A 20,691-nucleotide genomic window follows, 5' to 3' on the forward strand; every position below is an offset into this window, starting at 1 on the left:
GAAAATATATACATAGGTATCTATTTTGTTACATTTTGCGTGTTTTTTATGCTTTGCTTATCCAGAAACGAAAAGTAAAAAAATATTCCTCTAAAGAACCATCTGTAACGGCATGCAACACTCCAACCAGAACCAAAAACAAGCAGTTATTAACGCATCATTTTCAACGATTAATCCTGAGAACCGGAAACCGCATGACGTTTAATCGAGCGATTGATTGCTGCCGCCGTTCAACAAATCGTCGATAATTGCTCACTTTTCAACACTACATCATTCATAACACACAATAAGCGTTTAATTGCATAATAATTATGTAATTAAGCGACGAGCGGACGGAGCGTTTGGGATTTTTTCCAGAGAAATTCAGTCGATCGTGATGTTCGGCTACTGGGCTTCGATATTGGTCTAAAATAAGAAGACAAAACGTTAAGGAATTGTCCAACCGACCTTCCAGTACGTGGACGGCGTCCTAAAGACAGCGGTCACTGTCCAAGACAAGACCGGCAGTCTTGTAGACTTCTTGCAGGCTCACACATACATTAAGACCAGGGGCGGACTGCGGCTACTTTCAAAAAAAGCAAACAATGCCGCACGGGAAAATCATTAATTGGAAGAGTTGTACATGGTCTAAATCGAAACGCAATTCTTTTGTGGTGAAGGATGACTTTCCGTAACGGGCATATTTATTGCATTCGTAATCAAATTGGAGAAGCGTTGATTTTGCTAGTTTTGACTTACCTGCAGCTTACAAACTATAAGAAAACGAAGAGGATAACAATGGCAAAAAACTCGTTTAATGATAAATTCCAGTTAATTTAACGTATTCCGGTTACAGTAGAACTGTTTACAGGCTATGTTTTTCTTAAACAAATCCTTCTTGCCTTAGTTTTGTTCTAAACTGGAATCGTTGGATTGTTAATTTGAAGATTTCTTGTCCGATAGTGTCTTCGTGGACAGTCGACAGTTTATTCGATTTGAATTTTTTTTAATTAACTATTGTTAAATCTGTATTCTGTTTCTTCCTTCCCACGTAACGGTTCTTTAACGGTTAGGTCAGCTCAGGTCTGGTCTGGTCGGGTCGGGTCAGGTTAGGTCAGGTTCATTTATATATTTTTTTGTATTTTGTTTCATAAGTTTTATCATCCTTTCAATAAAAACTCAGCAGTTTAAAAGTCTGGAAATCTTGCACATCAATGACCCTTGACTATGCAGGTGTCCAATAATTATGCAACAAATTCGGTAAAATTTTATGAACTAAATCTAACAAAAATTTTCATATAAAAATTTTACATCTTCTCAACGTTCATGGCTTGTATAGTTCAAAAATGTTGATCTGCTGTTTCCACCTGTCTATCATCTGTAGGGTTGCCAGATCTCATATATTTGGTATGAGTATTAGATATTTAAAGAAAATCTCATACCTCATACCAAGTATTAAATATATGAGATAATCTCATATATTTTCATTTTAACCGCCATTTCGAATTCTGTACTCTGCACTTTAGACGCAGAAACTTAAATTCGAATTCCAATAATTCAGAGTCTACTGTCTAACATGTATGCAAAGTTGTCGGCTGAATCATGACAAAAAAGTGGTGCAGAAACGTCAAATTAGAGACGCGATTAAATTAAATATTAATTCGAGCTTCTGTAAACTCGGCCTAAAACGTCTCATATATTTTTAACTGATCTCATATATATTTTTCCATGGAACTCATATATACCTTCTGAAAAAATCTGGCAACCCTAATCATCTGTCATCTGTTTATTGACAACTTTATTAGACATATCATCTCCCAAACTGGTCCATTGAGATTGCAAAGGAACTTTGGATATACTTTGTAAGGCTATCGAGTTTTAAACGATAATCAAATTTATTTGTTCATCCCCACCAACCATTTGATGACGTCTGTCAAAATTTTGCTAGGTAAATTATAGTATGATTTTATAAAACAATATACGTAATGCTTGTATATAAGCTTATGGTTTATTTTTCATCTAGATTTTTAGAAAAAGTCAAAATTGTAGCAGAGAATTTGACACTCTGCCTTTATACAAAACCAACTACTCAAAAATATCGGAAACTAATCAAAATGTATCTGTTTATCCCCTTCAAAAACTTCATGATGTTTTCCCAAAATTTTGCAAGACAATCTCTTTCTTGTGGCTTATTAATCTACTGATATTTTTACCAAAATACAATGATAGTTGAACAAAATTTGTCTATTCATGTCCGACAAAATTTTGGAGACGTCGTTTCAAATGTTTGCTTAATAAATCCGATTTAAATTGTGTAAATCGGTATGCATCTATACTTGGCATTTATTAGTACACCCAAAAAATAAATAATAATAAAATTGGTCAAATCTACTTTTACTTATAATAATAATTTATCTAAGAAACTGGATTTGTTTGAGTTTCAGATACGAGGAAAATTCTGTATAAATGACTTTAGAGCAATTTTTTTTTCAATTTTTACTTCTCGAGCATAAGCTGTAGAAATATTATAATAGGGGCGACTGGCTACTTTTATGTTTTCTCAAAGTTTCATGACCTCTAGAGTACGAAAAAATAGGTTTCTCGTTTTTGTCTGCCTGTCTGTCGTCTGTAAAATGTTGTCTTTCTCAATTTTTTCCAAGTAGATAATTTTTGAAATTACCAGATCGACTGTTGTCAAATTTTATTCGTATGTTAGGAGTATCGTGTACATGGTAAAACATTGATCAAAAGTAGTCTAATCATCCCCACCAACCATGGGATGACGTCAACTCCAAAATTTACAATAGTTATTGTTATTTCAATTTTATAAAATATCATATTCCTGTGGTTTCTGAATTCGTGTTGAGTTTTTACCTTGGACATCCAGATTTTTGAAAAAAAACATTTTGTAGATTAACTTCAAACTGCAGAACCGAATGCCCTGAATTCGTGCAAACGTATTAATGTTACCAAAAGCATAGTAAATCGTTAATCAAAATTTATCCCCGTTATCTCCTTCAAACAAATTGATGACGTCATCTCAAAATTTTGCCCCAATAAACCCTATTTAAAATATGCGAAATATTATGTCTCTATATTTATCAATACATTCATGGTCACCTTTTTTTGTCTTCTTTGTCGCTTTAATGTCACATTTTTGTGGCCCTTCTTGTTGTCTATTTTTAACCTTTTTTGGCGCTTCTTTGTCTTCAACTTTATTGTCTGTTTTGTCCTCTTTTCGTCGCTTGTTCTAACTGCTAATCAAAATTTTGACTTTTAGCATTGATGAAGTTGATGAAAATTTTGCCACTGATTTTTTTGTTCTTTTCCTGTGCTTTCCTACTCTCCTTTTTTTATGCCTTTTTTGTCGTTTTTTGTTCCCTTCTTGCTTCCCGTAATCGAAGAAAGTATTGTAATCGAGTCCATCGGCCGACTCTCTACTTTTACGTTTTCTCGATCTTTCATGACCCCTACAGTACGAAGAAATAGGACTCCCGTTTCCATCTGTCTGTCCGTCTGTTTGTCCGTCTGTCTGTCCGTCCGTCTGTCCGTCTGTCTGTCCGTCTGTCTGTCCGTCTGTCTGTCCGTCTGTCTGTCCGTCTGTCTGTCTGTCCGTGCGTCTGCCCGTCTGTCTGTCTGCCGTCCCGGATTTTAATTAGACAAATAATCTCCGAAAGTACTGAGTCGATTGTTGTTAAATTTTGTATTTATATTAGGAATATCATGTAGATGGTAACACACTAACCAAAATTTGTCTAATCATCGCCACCAATAATGTGATGACGTCACTTCAAAATTGTACATAGTAAATTGGTTTTAAATTGTATGAAAAATAACATAGTCCTACACATGTAGTTTATGATTCCGTGTTGAGTTTCTACCCGAAATATAATAATTTTTTCTTAAAATTTTGCCGGATAAATTCTGTCTAAAATATATAGAATATGATCAGTCTGTACTTGTGATTTATCACTGCAGTTATATTTTTTAGATTTGCTTCAACAGGGTCACAGGGTAACTCAAAAAAATTAATGACTGAGTTATTAAAAAATAAACGTCCAATCAGTTTAAGGAATTTAACTCGTTGCTATGGAATTTTACAATTTAACACCTTTTAATTTTAACAAGGTTTTACAAGTTTAATAGGGGCAAAATCGGTCTTATCTTAGCAAGTGCTAGAACCGCCCACCCGCCCTTATTTTCTCAGAGGATATGTCATTTGCCAAAATAAGTTTTACCTTAACAAGTACTAGCAAGTACTACCCTCTGAGAAAATAAAGGGCGGGTGGGCGGGGCTACTACTTGGTAAGGTCACACTGATTTTGGCAAATGGCATACCCTCTAAGAAAGTAAAGGGAGGGTGGGCAGGGTTGGTACTTGCTAAGACAAGACTTGTACTTGTGAAATTTAAGGGTGTTTAAAAATTGCAAATTTCCGTAGTAACGAGTTAAATTCCTAACTCTACCCGAAATATGCAAAATATCATGAGTTTTTACTTGTGAGTTATCATTGCATTCATATTTTTTAAATTTGCTTATACAGGTGATTAAAAAAAATTAATGAATGTATCAATTTATTTTATTGATTAAATCAGGGACGGCTCACTCCATTTTCCCAGAAAATTTTGGGAATACAATACTGTTATTTTTAGATTACAGTGCACCAATCCAAATTGATATATGTGTCCTTGACAAAATGTTGATGACCTCATCACAAAATTCTGTAGAGTAAAAACTCCACTCAAAAATGCTGGGTATGTTTCACTGTAGTTTAAGGTGCGAGGGAAGTTCTGTCGAAACAGATTTCGACCAATTTGTCTAGCTTTTTTGACATCTTTCTTGTCGCTTTTCTGTTGTAGTTTTTTTGTCCCGTTTTTTGGGGACGTTTTTTTTTTAGTTTTTGTCCCTTTGTTATCGCGTTTTTCAATTTGTCATGGATTTTTTTTGTTCCTTTTGCTTATTCTTTGTTCTTTTGGCGCCTTTTTTTCGTTGGTCTGTTGTCCTTTTTACAGGTCTTTTTTTTATTTTTGACTAGGGTGGTGGAGAAGGCAAAATCTTAAAACTATGATTCTCGTTGGTGCACTATACTTATAATTGATCAAAATCTTAACTATAACATTAAATATGATAAATACAATAAAATAATTGTGATTTTTTATTTTTAGGAGTTTTGTCTAAAATTAACATAAAATTTGCAAATCTAATTGTCGAGTTTTTCGTTTCTTAAAAATCAGAAGTCAGGTTTATCGAAACAGAACGAAAAATTACGTAATCGTCGTTCTGTGGGACTGAAATAACGCAGCAAAATAATCCTTTAATTATGTACACATTACACATATCTTGGCGTAATATCTTTTGGCGAGGTATTTCGAGCAAAAGCAATTAAAATCGAGATTCGTCGACCTACACCATTCCGAGGTGCAAAAATCGAAAACGGTCGTAAAACGTCTTTCTCAGTAGATTTGATAACGAGATTTCGGTTGGAGGATTTTTTGTCAGCGAACGTCGGGTCGTATTTTATTAAACGCATCAACGTTGAGAGACTCGTAAAACATAACAAGCTAAAAATTCGAGGCACACTCTGGAATAATAAAAGATAAAAGTTGATAGCCGGTCATAATTTCACCCAATTACAGGATATTCTCAACTTATCATCCACCATCTTTACGAGCCGCGTGCTAAGTACTCCTGGTACTTAATCCGACTTTTCCAGCGACAGATTTCACTTCGTGTTGCAATCCGAAAAAGAACCACCGAAATATCGATGTCACCGGTGAGGTTTTATTAAAACCCAGATCGGCTCGGTACGACTTCCTGCGCCGACCATCAGATCGAAACAAATTGATTTAATTAAAGAATATGCCTGGCACGACCGCGAGTTTATAGTCAATTAAATGATTTCAAATTAATTACAGAATTTTATAATGCCTGAAAAGCGACGTTTTAATTAATTTTTTATCTCGCCGTGGACTGTCAATTTGTTTGGTGCAACTTCGGTCGTGATCACCGATCGTTCCGATTCGATTCGGTATTAGAATTTAAAAGTGTCCGAGTTTATGATGAATCGTCGATTAAAATTTTACGATTGAGTCGCATCATGTCAAAACTGACGATTTAATTTAAAATATCACAAATATATCGCCGGCCCAATCTAAATGGCCCATTTGTCGCGGATGTTTTGACGTCCAAAAATAATGATTAAGGCGAGACGCCCATAAATCATTTTGTACCAACACGACCTTTTTGTCTATTAGGAGCGATTTTATCTGGAACAGTAATTCGATGGATGGGCCCCTCCTCCTCCCTGCCATCTGGGTCAACATTCATTCATCGGCCAAAAAGATAGAATTCACACGACACATGCTGTTATTATTTGGAACATTGAACTGACAACAAAAAGTGACTCGGACTAAACGGAAACTACTTAGGACGCTGATGCTTGTCAGAGCTTCTGAAACAAAGAGCAAGCTTGAAAAAAGTGAGGATGTGATAGATTAGATTCAATATTTCGAGTTAATTGATTGTGGACCTGTTGCGATAATGTACTTTTTTCACTGGTGTGCTTGAATACCAAAAAAGCATTTCCGCATTGATTACTGATTGCCGTTTTTTCTAACATCTGATTAGTTGTCGTTTCAGTTTTAGTTTAGTTTTTATATTTTCTCTATAGGGATTTCATTTTCTTTTACTTTTTTTGATCTGAGCCTTGATTACTTTTTTGTCATTTCCTTGGTTTAGTATTTTAATAGTCCGTTATTCGTAAAATCCAGATTTTTTAGAAGGAGAGGTTTAAAGAGAAGCATTAAAGAAATTAACATAAAAAATTAAGACTACTACAAAAATAAATAGTCTATTTCAATTCAATTTAATAAAAAGTGTTTTAATGTTTCTTGAATATTATCTACAGAAACTTCAAAACTTACTAAACAAATAAATAAACAAACACCATCTCAATGCCTATCAATCTTCTCTATATCTTATCTGAGGATTTTTTTTATCTATTACAAGAATTTTTGTTGCTGTCGTGGGAGAATTGTTTTCCCTTAACGCGTAATAAAAATTTGATAAAACTAAATGTTTTTGCCATATTGCAATTCGTTTAAATGCTTATTTTATTTTTTCTGTACTACTTTTATACGAAACTCTATCCCCTTCTCGACTTAGGAGTGTGCTTGTCAGGCCCACGATTACTCCGAGTGACGCAATTCCTTTAATGACGAGAGAGTCACGCAGAGAGGCGCAACCCCGCCCTATTCGTGAGAGTTCAAAATAAGAAAAAATCCAAAAACTAACAATTCGAAAGAATTGTTTGAACTGTTGGAGTAGTTTTTTTCACAAGGGTTATATAAGAAATTGGTCAAAAATTGTTTTACCTCGCATCTCCACAATTTACAATATGAAATATAACAATTTTTTTAGAATTCCAATATTCACAACGTGTTACTCGAACACTTCCAAAAATTAACTAAAGAATTTTATTTTATACATTTTGGTTTCCAGAAGTTTTCTCGAAAATTTTCACCGTTTTTCCGCAATTTACAATATGAAATATAACAGTTTCTTAGAATTTGAATATTCACAACGAATAACATAAAACAATTGACATGGCGGTGGGTAGGCGGAGCTTAAAGTTTGCCTTTTTTCTGGATATACGTAACAATGTTTTCACGACAATATATTTAAAACGTTGAAAATGGTAAATTTTTGTCGGGAAACAACATTTTTACAATAAAGTTCCGCCCCTCGGTCTGACAGCGAATGAAAAATTCATTACAATTGAGATTGGGGCGGGTCGGTGGGGCTTATTTTTTGGATTTTTATTCCTTAATATATAAGTTTTCCTTTTAACAACATGTTAGTTAAAAGGAAATAGGGAAATAAGCATTTTGCAATAGACTCCCCCCTCGGCTCACAACGAATAAAAACGTTATTCTTAAAAAATGTACATACTTTAATTTTCAGGACAAGAAACTGAAAATATGTTTAAAAGGGTAGGGGGTTTAAGAGCGTAATTACAAAATCCATATTTCCTGTTTTAAACACATTTTAAGTTTCTTGTTGCGAAAAGAAGACTACGAATATTAAGAAACAAAGACAAAATATAAGCCCCGCCCACCCACCCTATCTCAATTGTGATGACTTTCTTTATTCATCGTGAGCCAAGAGGGTAGAGCTTAAAATTCTTATTTGTCTATAAGAAATTATCGTGTAAAACATTGAGTATCGTGTTATTCAAGGAATACGATGTATATTAAGTAAAAAATAAAGCCGAACCCATACCCATCTCCACAAAAAAAAATTAATAAACTTTAATAAATTCATGGATAAAAGATTATCTTGAACTTATTTTAATTGACGAAAGCGTTTTTTTGCTTCTTTATAATACCATAAAATTTGATTTTGCGATTTTCATTTTTGTGATAATAACGGAAATTCTGGAAAAACATTATTAAAGTTTGGTGAGGATAATTAGACAAAGTTTTGTTAGCGTTTTACCGTTTACGGACGGGCGAACGGACGGACAGACAGACAGACACGAGAAAAGTTAAAAATAGAGAGTAAGTCGACGGACTCGATTACAATACGTACTTCCTTCGCTTACGCTCGGGAAATAAAAAGTTATTTGGACAGAACTTCCCTCGTCCCTGGAGTACAGTCCAACAAGTACAGCTTCTTGGAAAAATTGTAATATTATTTTTTATTATAACTTCTATAAGTTACAATAAAGATATGTGTGGAGTGATAAGTACAGGTAAAGAAGCATGCTAAGCGTATATTTCAAATGAATTTTTCCATAACAAAATTTTGTAATGATGTTACCAATATTTTAGGATGCGTGTATCAATTTGAATAGGTGCAGTGTAATACTAGTGAAAACAACAGTACTGTAGAGTAAAATAAAATAAAAGGTCGCAAAAAGAGAAAAGTGACTATAAAAGCGACAAAAAAGACAACATAAAAGTGACAAGAAAAACAAAGAAAGGCGAAAACACACCAAATAATGGGTTGAAAATGAAGCAAAAAGTCCACAACCAACTGAAAAAGGCGATCAAAATGTACAAAAATGAGTACAAAAAAACGACGAAAAAGCGACAAAAAAGTAACCAAAAAATAACAAAAAAATCCATAGAAAAGGGGGGCAAAAATCCATAGAATTAATTTATCCAGCAAAATTTTGAGATAAGCTCATCAAATTTTTGGAATAGTGAAAGTAAAAAATTTTGTTTAGTGAACTTTAAAACATTTGCAAGGGTTTATGGTTTTTAAATCAACTTGTAATTGTGATTTTGCAATCTAAATTTTTTTGAGAAATCTAGACGTCGAAGATAAAATTGAGACGTAATAATATACCAAAAGAATAATATTTTATAAAATAAGTGGGATTGGCTTTGCCAAATTTTGGGATTTTCACCATTTTTCCGCAATTTATAATATGAAATATAACAGTTTCTTAGAATTTCAATATTCACAACGAATTGTTGTTGAGAAATAAGCATTTTGCAATAAACTCCGCCCTTCGGCTCACAGCCAATAAAAACGTTATCAAAATTCGTAATATATACTTTTCTTTCCACGACAAGAAACTGAAAATATGTTTAAAATGGTAAATTTGTAGAGGTGTATAGGATAAAATGTATGTGTTATATATACATGTTTTCAGTTTCTTGTTATGGAGAAAAAACAATATATATTAAGAAGAGGAAAAAAGTAAAACAAGCCCCACCCACCCACCCTATCTTAATTGTTGCTTTTTCCTTGTTCGTTGTTAGTCAAGGGGGGCGGAGATTAATTGCAAAATCCGTATTTTTCTACAAGAATTACCATGTAAAACATGTTCTTCAGTGATGGTGTTGCTCAGAGAAAACTACGAGTATTTAGTAAAAAAAAAGATAAGCCCCACCCATCCGTTTCGATCTCAATCGTGATGAATTTTCCATTCATTGTCAGACTGAGGGGCGGAGCGTAATTACAAAATCCATATTTCCTCTTTTAAACACGTTTTAAATTTCTTGTTACGAAAAGAAGACTACGAATATTAAGAAAAAAAGGCAAAATATGAGCCCCGCCCACCCACCCTATCTCAATTGTGATGACTTTCCTTATTCATTGTGAGCCAAGAGGGTGGAGCTTAAAATTCTTATTTGTCTATAAGAAATTATCATGTAAAACATGTTTTTGAGTATCGTGTTGTATATCCACAAAAAAAAACTAACAAACTTTAATAAATTCACGGATAAAAGATTATCGTGAACTTATTTTAATTGACGAAAACTTTTTTTTGATTCTTTATAATACTATAAAATTACGGAAAATTTGGAAAAACATCTGATTGTTAATTATAAGACAAAAAAGTGCATAAAACTGTGCATATTTAGCAAAATTGTGCATATTTCGAACAAATTCAATATTGAGTTTGGTGGGGATGATTACCGTTTACATGATATTCATAATATACATATAAAATTTGACAACAATCGGTACAATAGTTTCGGAAATTATCTGTCTAACAAAAATCCTGACAGACGGACGGACAGATTGACAAACAGACAGACGAACGGACGGACGGACGGACAGACACGAGAAAACGTAAAAGTAGAGAGTCGGTCGACGGACTCCATTACAATACTTCTTACGCTTACGCTCGGGAAATAAAAATGGTCTAAAGTTATTTGGACAGAACATCCCTCGCCCCCGAAGTATAGTCCAACAAATACAGAGTCTTCGAAAAATGGTAATATTATTTTTTATTATAACTTCTATAAGTTAAAATAAAGATATGTGTGGACTGATAAGTACAGGTAAAGAAGCATGCTATGCGTATGTTTCAAGTGAATTTTTCTATAACAAAATTTTGTAGTGATGTCACCAATATTTTAGCAAGGACACTTGTATCAATTCGAATAGGTGCAGTGTAATGCTAATAAAAACAACAGTACAGTAGAGTAAAATTTTTGGAAAATGGGGTGAGCCGTTTTCATTCATTAATTTTTTTGAGACACACTGTTTGACTAATTCTGAAATAAAAAGCGCCAAAAAAGGCATTTACAAATGGATAAAATAAATCACAACAAAGAGAAAAAGGCGTTGAAAAGTGACTATAAAAGCGACAAAAAAACGACATAAAAATGACAAGAAAAGCAAAGAAAGGCGAAAAAACGCCAAAAAATGCGTTGACAATGGAACAAAAAATCCATAACCGAGTGAAAAAATGTCCAAAAAAGCAGGACTGAAAGGCGACGAAAAAATAATAAAAAAGAACCAAAAAATGACAAATATTCCAAGGAAAAGGGGGGCAAATTTTGCAATTTTGATTTTTTTCAAGAAATCTAGACGTCGAAGATAAAAAATTAAGATGCAATAATAAACCTGAATGATGATATTTTATTAAACAAATAGGATTAAGGATTGACTGCCAAATTTTGAGATGGTGTTATCAAACTGTTTTTGATTTGCATTTTACTATCTACACAATATTCGTAAAATATACTTGAGATTACATAACAATCAGTCTAGTAGTTTAGCTTTATCCACTACAGTTTTTTATAGTCTTATATAAAAAACAAATTACTATAATAAATTACCAAAAACTCTATAACACTATGTCTTGTTGACGCTCTCAACTCTGTTGCATTTATGGCAAATTTTAATTTATTTTTTTAACATTAATTTTAGACAAAATTTCTGAAATCATAATTGTTACTTTCTGAGCGTAGGCTAAAGAAATTATTGTAAACAAATCCAATAGGCGACTACCTGCTTCCATATTTTCTCAATGGGTCATGACCCTTATTTTAGAGTACGAAAAAATAGGCCCCCCGTTTCCGTCTGTCCGTTTGTCTGTCTGTCTGTCTGTCTGTCTATCTGTCTGTCTGTCTGTCTGCCTGCCCGGTCGCCGTCTGTGTCAATTTTTGTTAAACAGATAATCTCCGAAACTTTATCTAATCATCCCCATGAACAATGTGATGACGTCCCCCAAAATTGTACATAGGATATGCGTTCTAAATTGTATCAAATATCATCGTCCTACACATGTAGTTTATGAATCCCTGTTGAGTTTTTACCTGAAACGTCTAGATTTTGCAATTTAATTTTGAATCTGCAAAACCGATACTTCAATATTACATATTTACTTATGTTTATTTCATCTTATGGCGGTTCTCATAAAAAAAAAATAAAATTCGCAAAATCAAAGTTTATAATTTTTCGAAAATGCTGGATATGTTTCATTGTACTTCAGGGGCGAGGAAAATTCTGTCGAAACAACTTTCCACCAATTTTTTTTATTGCAGTTATCCTTTTTAATGTTACAGTTAATATCTTCATCAATTATTATTAGTATAGTAGACCAACCAGAATCACAGTTTTACGATTTTGACTCCTCCACCATCCTTGTCAACGCGTAATGCAGACTTACCATACCAAATTTTTTGCGTGTTTGCAAACAACAGTGCTTAGAAAAGTCAAAATCATAAAAAACACTATTTTTGTTGAAGCACTATACAGTACTATACACTATTTCATTATCACATCTTCCACATGCTGATTGACTAAACAAAAAAAAATAGCAATCGCACTTGTATCTTAAGTAATTAGCCTGCACAAATCAGATATCAGAATCTGTTAAGTTGTTAAAACTTCTTAAAGAAGTGTCAATAACATATCAGAAATTTGCATGCATTGCTTTATAATGCTTTTAAAGATTGTAATTATAATGTCAATGTTTAATGACTCTTTTCAAACTTTTTTTTAGGTTTGAGTACTGCAACTTGTTTCCTGACCTCTTTGCAAACCAAACACACTACAAATAAAATAAAATACAAGTAACCACTAATCGTGCAAGCACTTTAGGTTTATTAATTGATTTCAAATTCCATCGTGAGTTAGATTTTCTACTCTATTTGAAACAAGTTGTATGTGAATCGTTCCCCGCGTTAATTTATTACAATCAACTCGTATATTCAAATCAGAAACTGTTTTTATTAAATCCATGAAGAACAAAATATGACTACTTACAACTCGATACCAGTGTCGTCGTTTAGATAACAAGGCAGTTTCAGATCTTACTCCACTCGGGATGTTGACTGACGACTTCGCTAACATCGTTATGAAATGCATGTTTGAAACGTTTGATGGCATGTGCTAGTTTTTATTCTCTAGCGAACTCATGAATGCTCATTCCTGATGAAGTAAATTCAATTATCGGAGATAATTGTCCCCTGTGGCGGCGCCTGCATGCGGCCTTGCTGCGGTAAGTAGTCGCATTACCACGAGACGACCTAATCCGCCCCTGATTTGCACGATTCCAGTCCAGCGAGCGACCTTTAAAAAATCAAAACAATAAACCGCTGGCATAAATTTTGATATATTGGGACGTTCATAAAAATGGCATTTCAATTTTAATTCGCATTGCACACATGTAGATAAATATCGTTCCGGGAGGCATTTCGACTAAAAGCAATTAAAACCGAGCTTGAGTCGACCCACACGAGCGGAAAACCATCGAAAACCGTCGTAAGTGATTTTTTTCTTTTGGTTTGATGGGGAGATTTTGCGGAAATTTTGTATGTGAATTAGAACGTGGCCATTAAAAGAGTGTCTTTGTAAAGATCTATGAGCAACGTCTTTCATGTGGTTTGTTCCACTACATCTACGTGGCTGAAATCAAATATTTTGTAAAAAAAAAATCAATTTATATGGCAACAGGGTTTTAAACAGAATTTCCTTGGCCCCTGAAGTGCAATGAAATAAAAAATCTAGTTTTTTAGAAAAATTAAAAGATTTGGTTTTGTGAATTTTATTTAATTGTGGTAGCCCCTGTAAGACTACAAGGGAGTTTTTCATAATGCAATTTTGTGATGCCGTTATTTTTTAGTAAGGACAAGAAACAACAAAAATAGGCAACAAAAAAGGAACAAAAGCGGTGATAATAAATGCAGACAAACAAAAACGATAAAAAACGCGACAAACTGGGTACATAAGAGCGTCAAAAGAAAAACGACAAAAAGTGACCAAAGAAAGCACCAAAAAAGGCTTTTAAAATGGAGAAATAAAAGACCACAACATAGAGAAAAAGGTAAAAAAAAATTATTCAAAATTACGAACAAAAAGAGGCACAAAAACTAACAATAAATGACGACATAAAAAAATGCAAAAAATTGAGAAAAAAATGCAAAGAAAAATCGATTAAAAAAAGCTGTTAAAGTGGAGAAAATAAAAGGACATAAAAAAGAGAAAAAAATGCGACAAAAAAAAAAGTTAAAAACGGGCAACATTGGCCAAAAAAATGCAACAAGAAAGAGGACAAAAAGAAAAAAGTGCACCAAAAACGGGAAAAAAAACAAAAAAGAGGCTAAAAAAAGTTAGGCAAAAACTAAAGGGGCGAAATAATATAGAAAAAGGATAAAGTAGCGCCAAATAACTTTAAAGTAGAGAAAAAAGATAATAAACCATAAAAGGGACAAAAAAGTGTCCCAAAAAGAAAACGAAAAACACCAAGAGGGCTTTAAAATGGACAAAATACAAGGCCACAACAAAGAAAAAACTATGCAATATAAACCAATATACAAAATAAGAAACAAAAAAGGCACAAAAAATGCGACAAAAAATAAAAAAAAAAGATAAAAAACACCAAATCTCTATAAAAAAAAGTCGGCCAAAAAAAAACAAGAAGGGCCAAAAACCCTTGAAAGTACAAGCAAATCCACAAAATATGCAAAAAAGGAGAAAAAATGTAGAAAACAAAAGGTGAAAACAAATAGAAAAAAGGTAATAAAAAATTAATTCAAAATAAATAACAAAAAGGGGCACAAAAACTAACAAAAAAAGACAAAAAAAAATGCAAAGAAAAGTCCATTAAAAAACTTGTTAAAATGGAGAAAATAAAAGGTCATAAAAAAGAGAAAAAATGCAACAAAAACCTGTTAAAAATAGGTGACAACAGTAGCCAATAAAAATGCGACAAGAAAAAGGACATAAAAAATGCGACAAAAAGGGGACACAAAATAGAGACAAAACAGTCAAAAAAATAGACAAAAAAGGTGGAGAAATAATAAGAAAAAAAGGACAAAGCAGCGCCAAATATTTTTTAAAATGGAGAAAAAACATAATAAACCATAAAAGAGACAAAAAAGTGCCCCAAAACGAAAACAAAAAGCACCAAGAGTGCTTTAAAATGGACAAAATACAAGGCCATAACAAAGAAAAAATATGCAATAAAAACCAATATACAAAATAAGAAACAAAAAAGGGCACAAAAAATGCGACAAAAAATGAAACAAAAAGATAAAAAACACCAAATCTCTATAAAAAAAAGTCGGCCAAAAAAAAAACAAGAAGGCCCAAAAACCGTAGAAAGTACAAGCAAATCCACAAAATATGCAAAAAGGGAGAAAAAATATAGAAAACAAAAGGTGATAACAAATAGAAAAAAAGTAATAAAAAAATCATTCAAAATAAATAACAAAAAGGGGCACAAAAACTAACAAAAAAAGACGAAAAAAAATGCAAAGAAAAGTCCATAAAAAAACTTGTTAAAATGGAGAAAATAAAAGGTCATAAAAAAGAGAAAAAATTCAACAAAAACCTGTTAAAAATAGGTGACAACAGTGGCCAATAAAAATGCGACAAGAAAAATGACATAAAAAATTAGACAAAAAAGGGACACAAAATAGACACAAAACAGTCAAAAAAATAGACAAAAAAGGAGACGAAATATTAAGAAAAAAAGGAAAAAGCAGCACCAAATGACTTTAAAAATGGAGAAAAAACATAATAAACGATAAAAGAGACAAACAACTGCCTCAAAAAGCAAAGAAAAAGCACCAAGAGGCCTCTAAAATGGAGAAAATACTAGAGCATAATAAAGAAAATAAAAACAAATGTAAAAGAACAAAAAAAAGGCCAAAAAACATCAAATTTATATTAAAAAAACGAACAAAAAAGGACCAAGAAGGTCCAAAAACCGTTGAAAGTGGGTGACAAACCAGGCCATAAAATATACAAGAAAGGTGAAAAAAGGAGAAACCAAAGGTGGTAATAAACAGAAAAAATAAGTTAAAAAAAGGACAACCAAAGTGCCAAAAAATGTTCAAAATAGGTCAAAAATGGGGCAAAAAAAATGCGAATGTAAGGTAACATAAAACCAAAAAAAGCAAAAAAATGCGCCGAAAATACCGACCAAACACTACGAAAGTTACTACAAAAAAACAATTAATAAAAAGCAAAAAAGATGCCAAAAATTACTTTAAAATGTAGAAAGAAGACCAAAACAACAGAACAAAATAATAAACAGCAAAAAGGTGTTAAAAAAAGGGACAAAAAAACGTCAAAAAACATTCAAAATAGGTAACAAAAAAGGGCACAAAAAATGCGACCCAAAGGTATCATAATAGTGGAAAAAAGACAAAAAAGACGCTAAAAACCTACAAAAACCTACAAAAAAAGGTACAAAAGGACTCTAAAGAAAGGCAATAAACTAGGGCAAAAAACCGCCAATAATACGTTAAAAATAGGAGATAAGAAGGGCCACAAAAATACGACATAAAAGCGCTAAGATGGCAAAATGAATTGACAAAAACAACGAAGAAAAAGCTTTGCAAAGGACATATAAAAATGGAAAAAATTAAAAGACATAACAAAGAAACAAAAATGAGATAGAAAAGAGACAACAAAAGCGTCAAAACAACGTAAAAAATAGGCGCCAAAGAAGGGCACACAAAATAGGACAAAAAAGGAGATACAAAAAGGTGATGAAAAACGACAAAAAAAGAGAGACAAAAAACCCAACAAAGGAAAAAGGGGGACGAAAAAGAATGGTTAAAGTCAAAAATTTTCATTAGAAATTAGAAAATTCGCCAAAAAAGGCTACAAAGCACACCAAAAATCTTTAAAAAAAAAAGGAGGGAAAATGACAAAAAAGACAATGAAGATAAAGACAAAAACGTATTAAAAATAGGCACCAAGAAAGGCCAAAAAGGTGACCGAACAAAACAACTAAAAAGCTCCAAAAAAGGCATTTTCAAATGGAGAAAATAAAAGGTCATAACAACGAGAAAAAAGGTGCTAAAAAGGGACTACAGAAGCGACTAAAAAAAATAGCATAAAACCCACAAGAAAAGCTAAGAAAGGCGAAAAATGCCAAAAAAGACGTTAAAAATGGAGCAAAAAGTCCGTGACAAACTAAGGCGCCAACGAAAAGTGACAAAAAGAGGTCAAAAAGGCGACGAGAAAGCGACAAAAAAGGGACCAAAAAATAGCAACAAAGGCCATAGAAAAGGGGGCAAAAAATCTGTAAAATTTTTCCAGCAAATTTTTGAGATGACGTCATCAAGTTTTTGAAATGGTGAAAGTCAAAAATTTTGGTTAGTGAACTTCAAAACATTCGCAATTTTATAGTTTCGCAATTTTGATTTTTTCCAGAAATCTAGACGTTGAAGGTAAAGAAGTAAAGACGCAATAATAAACCACATGTTCAGAAGCATGATATTTTATAAAATTTAACTAGGTTTGACTCTGCCAAATTTTGAGATGGTGTCATTAAAATGTAGGTGTGGATAATCAAACAAATTTTGGTATACGTTTTACCATCTACACGATATTTCTAAAATATACCTGATATTACATAACAATCAGTCTAGTAGTTTAACTTTATCCACTGTGTTCTAAATAAATTACTATAGTAAATCACCATTTTTTTCTTGAAATTTGTTGAAATTATGTTTTATTTTCCACATTTTTTTTTTAACTTTTTTATATTTTGCTTGTCCTTGGAAAAAAAATAATTTCAGGACAATATCATGGAAGTAACAGTTACTGGTTCAATCTCAACGTCATCCTTTTGACTCAAGATTTTCTGAACTACTTAATCTTGAACTAAATGTCAGTTTTGACAAGTGCTTGAAACAATGACGTAGATAGCAACAGAATCGTAGTGACCGCATAATTTTGTGAAAGTAGTAGAAGATATATATAAATTATACACAATTACTTAGCAACTAGTTTTAAAAAGACTAATGGAACTATATATATTTAATATTTTTCCTGAGAGTCAGTATCCAAAAAATTGATACAGTGAGAAGAATCCACCAATAAAACGTCTCAGTATACGTACAAGAGTGCGGACGGGTCCATTTGCGAATTTAGGGTGAGGAAACAGCCAAATATTCATTCGACTGACGTCCTGAATAAATTACCACTACCGGAATTTTCACATTTTCTATAATCTCGACATCCTCGATAAAACCCAAAAAAGTCCACCACAGTACCGACAAGCCAAAGAATGCCAGCGCTGTCTTTCTTCCTGCGTACCACCAGGTCGTTTGAACTGACGAGCGCGCTTTGAAAATTAGCGAAAATTGTCAGATACCATATGAAGAAAGTGAATGATGACAGTTGTGTAGCAATCATCGTGTCGATGTCGGATCGCTTAGGGATCAGGAAGGCGACCAGGCCCTCCCGTGGCGTGACGATGGTCTCACGGTTTGTCAGCGTGGTTGTGCGGAACTGGTACTTCGAACCAGAAGGTCCATATGCGGCAACAGGTACCTGTTCAGGTGCGATCTGTCCGGTACGAGATGTTCCGCGTATATGTCGCATACCGCAACTCTTCATTTTACAGCAACGTTCCCAATCGAGGGAAAACCTCATTCCGATCTAAAAACGACTCGTTTTGCTTTTCCCAGAACTGACCTCTGACGAAGCGATCGCACCTTTTTGGGGACGCCTCAGGAATCTGTTGGGACGTCAAATTGTGCAAAGACAAAAGAATCGGAAAAGTATAGTTTTAATGCATATATTACAAAATGAACAGGTTGATTTTTACGTGGGTTGGTAATAAATTTATTGTAAATGGACATCCTAACTTTTTCTTCCGAAAAATGACTTTCTACAAAAATATCAAAATAAAAAACAAAGAAAAGTAACACAAATCGTTAGTGACATCTACGGAAAAATTTAAAGGTGACTCACTGTGTCTATATGGTAAGTCTGTAATTAATGTGTACGTTTAACATTGCTATTTTTTAATGGTTTTTCCGACTGTTTTTCTTACCTTACAAAATATTCATTTTTCTTAACATCATCGGACTGTTTCATGTAGTGTGGGTAATAAATGACTCATGTATTTTTTTCCAAGCCAAGTTTGATCTGAGTGACTAAGGCAATAGACGACTGAAAAAGATATAATAATCTCTGATTGATTTATCCATATTTATGAGACAACCACCCTTTTGGTCTATAGTTCGCCTACTAAAAGAACTTTCAAGGTAAACCTTTTCCGGGTTAGAATTTTTTTCTTAAAAAACCTTTTCATCCCTTGAGGGATAAAAACATTTCATATTTAACATTTTATAACGATTTTAATAAGTATAAACCACAATAAAAACTCAGTGAATATAAAAGTGCATTAAAAAATTGTAAAAATACACTACTAAAAATTGGGGAAAGCCATCCCTACAATTTCCCGTTTCTAGATACAGGAATTTGGGCTGGGCTTTAATGGAACAATCATTCAAGACTTAACTCTCTTTACATATAAATTGCAAACTGGAACCATCTGAGGGCTTATCACATTCTTTTTTGTTCCAGTGGTACCATAAATCTGCATAAACCAATCAGAGATTATTTCTGCATTACTTTAGTAGTTTATTACCTTGACCACAAAGATCAAATCTGAATTGAAGAAGAATGCATATTATTTTTTCATTACAATTTAATCTAACATGTAGTTAAAATTATTCTCCGAGTTGTTGATTATTCTCGTTACTCCAATTTACGAATGTTCGTCTTAAAAGACAATTTTTCGGTAGTTTTTCCCGCTATTCGGCCAACTTCTGCAGAACTTTTTTCTTCCTCCTGTGGGTGATTGATCCTTTTATCAGATTTTTAACATGAAGTTAATGGCTATCCTGAAAAAATAAAAAACGCAATGTAAATTGCTCAAGACTAAGTTTCTTTATAAGTAAAAATTTATGTTACTATTGATATGAAGAGTCTAAAGTGAATGTTGTACAAACCACAAAAAAATCTAAAAACATTAATCGAAATTCAGTTCAACAGCACAACGAAAACGTAAGAAAAAATCGCTACAATGTATCGAAAATTCAAGGTTGTATCATACTCGGTACAGTTTCGATATATTCCAGGTTTAATTAATACTGTGCAAATTTGGGGAAAAAATGTAAATCATACAACAAAATTTCGCAATTTATCTTAGAAACTATAAACTTAATTGCCCTGAAATTTTGCATATACTTTGAGCATAAGGGTATCCTGAACATGGTAAATCACTGATTAGAATTTATCTGTTCATCCCTTCTAAACATTTGATGACGTCATCTCAAAGTTTTATAAAATTATTCCCAATGAAAATGTTCAGACTTTTTTTAAACTATTTATACACGACATCTCAAAAAAATTATAACCAGAAATTATTTATTTTTATTAATATAAATCTAAAACAACTTATCTTTTTTTCTTCAAATTCAGATAACACAGAGCTATTACAAAATTTTAAATTTTCACTTGAAATTTACATACAGCATCTTAATTTTGTACTAATTCAGCTGTATTTTTATAGCTACAAAAATATGAAATTTTTTACCTTTTTCAAAGTAGTGTCGAAAATTACCACAAAAGATTTTAATGTTTATTTGGACCTCTATGTCATAAAATAAGGACAATTTATGGGATTCCTAAAATCTCCGATTTGAAAGCG

The 20,691-nt window shown here is 32.8% G+C and overlaps 1 long non-coding RNA gene across 6 annotated transcripts in view; it reads right to left on the reverse strand.

The window, feature by feature from the left end:
- Positions 1-6,326: 6,326 nt before the first annotated feature.
- Positions 6,327-20,691, reverse strand: part of LOC135127648 (uncharacterized) — a 32,957-nt gene continuing 18,592 nt past the window's right edge. For 2 of the 6 annotated variants that reach the window (XR_010280260.1, XR_010280256.1), the window contains exons 2-4: positions 19,027-19,882; positions 12,993-13,298; positions 6,327-6,429 (exon numbers count right to left, since the gene is read on the reverse strand). This is a non-coding gene — a long non-coding RNA (uncharacterized LOC135127648). Of the gene's footprint in view, positions 6,430-12,992; positions 13,299-18,087; positions 18,709-19,026; positions 19,883-20,691 lie in introns of all 6 variants that reach the window. The other 4 variants (XR_010280262.1, XR_010280257.1, XR_010280259.1 and 1 more) reach the window with 4 other exon arrangements.

Source organism: Zophobas morio, unplaced genomic scaffold (assembly GCF_036711695.1).
Source record: "Zophobas morio isolate AGI-343-1 ecotype UQ-CSIRO unplaced genomic scaffold, CSIRO_AGI_Zmor_V1 ptg000002l, whole genome shotgun sequence".
Taxonomy (NCBI): Eukaryota; Metazoa; Arthropoda; class Insecta; order Coleoptera; family Tenebrionidae; genus Zophobas; species Zophobas morio.